The sequence below is a fragment of the Anneissia japonica genome, unplaced genomic scaffold, assembly GCF_011630105.1.
Source record: "Anneissia japonica isolate Jap-2015-1 unplaced genomic scaffold, ASM1163010v1 scaffold288235_len41945_cov195, whole genome shotgun sequence".
Classification (NCBI taxonomy): domain Eukaryota; kingdom Metazoa; phylum Echinodermata; class Crinoidea; order Comatulida; family Comatulidae; genus Anneissia; species Anneissia japonica.
The window spans coordinates 27,260-28,983 of record NW_022687361.1 but is presented as its reverse complement, the minus strand read 5'-3'; the positions used below and the strand labels follow the sequence as shown (position 1 = coordinate 28,983).

The following is a 1,724-nucleotide window of genomic DNA, read 5'->3' as shown; positions in this document are numbered from 1 at the left end:
ATATATATATATATATATGTGTGTGTGTGTGTGTGTGCGTGTATGTATGTATGTATGTATGTATACAAATCAGGATAGGATGTAGGGAAAATTTAAACCGTCTTCCGAAATGCTATATAAATAAATAGATAAATAATAATCTCAAATAGGAACATAAGATGTAATGATCATACCAAATGGGGAGGGTTCACCTAAAACTCCATATGCCGTGAAGGGGAAAAGCAGGTTGGAACCTAGCTTTGTTATTATAGGACGATACAGGGGTCCGATAGAGTATTGGTTAAAATTTTAAAGATTTAATATTCGCTTTTTAAGTTTTATTACAAAAAAATATTTAAAAAATGTGTATTCCGTTCATATTCGACTGTCTTAAAATTTGGACCTTTTCCGATTTTGGGGTGGGATTTTGGGGAGCATACTCACCCACTCATATTAAAATAACTCTTTATTAACATGTACACTTATATAATGTATCATATCAATCAAAAAATCAATTTTATTTTCTGAATTTGTATTCCTATACCTCATGAAAGTATAATGTCCTAAAGTTTCCAAAAAGTGTTTTTAATCTAATGAGATTTATACTTATTTATGAGATTTATACTAACACAGATGCCAAAATAAAAAAGGTTTGAATGTATTTTTCACTAGTTCAATCTATTTTATTTCAGTTGTCTCAGGTCAAATCTACCGATCCATCAATAAGTGCGAAGTCGATGTACAATTATTGTCAGCGGAACACGATGTGTATTAAATTGCCGGAACACAAGATGATATCAATAGCCGGATATATGTGGTCTTAATTCTACAAATAATCGCGCGCGGATATTTATTAGGATTTACGTCACTGGATCGACGGAATTGAATCAAATTTGCCAAATGTGTTTCTTATACAACGAACAAGTAATTCTCAACAATATTACATACTTAAATATAATTAGGCCTAAGCATTATATTATACCTATATATATATTATATTATATTATATTATATAAAACTAGAATCTTTTATTCAATTTACATTACGTTCATATAGTTTTGATGTAACATTTCCGAGTAAGAAATAAAAGTAAACTGCAGTGTAATTTATAATACATCATTGTGTGTACTTCCTTTGTCGTAATTGCATTAATAATAATATTATATATTTCGTGATTATTAACCAGTATATAATCGAATTGAATATATTATAATCACTTTGATTCGAATATAGCACTATTACAGGCTACTATATATTATACACACTCTTTCGAAATATATTCACATGACACTAAAAAATTACGAAACTTTTCAGAGCAAGGTGCTGTCAAATTTTACAAAACAGGAAATGACGTCGGTTGCTAGGCTACAGCTCATGCATATTCAGTAACACCTGTGCTCATTAGACTAACAATAAAAACTTTTAGCTCAGTTTTGACAAAATCGACCAAAAAGATTTTATTGTTATTATGCATGAGCTTGTTACTTAGCAACCACGTAACTTCCGGTTTTATGTTTTTGTTGAGGGCGTCCTCGAAAGAAATGCTAGTTTAATAGATGAAGTAGCACATATTGATGAAGCAATTATTCACTTTTGGTTTAAGCTTATAAGCGTATTATATTAAAGATATTTTAGCTATTGAATTTATTACAGTAAACATAGACATTAAATAAGATGAGAAGAAATGCACAATTCCATTTGATATTTATTTTCAAGCATTGAAATCAAGTTGTGATATATAGTAT

The 1,724-nt window shown here is 29.4% G+C and overlaps 1 long non-coding RNA gene across 1 annotated transcript in view; it reads left to right on the top strand.

The window, feature by feature from the left end:
- The window catches only part of LOC117118540, a 2,601-nt gene extending 1,527 nt beyond the window's left edge, over positions 1-1,074 (top strand). The window contains exon 3 of the long non-coding RNA XR_004447058.1: positions 672-1,074. This is a non-coding gene — a long non-coding RNA (uncharacterized LOC117118540). The remainder of the gene's footprint in view (positions 1-671) is intronic.
- The last annotated feature ends 650 nt before the right edge of the window (positions 1,075-1,724 follow it).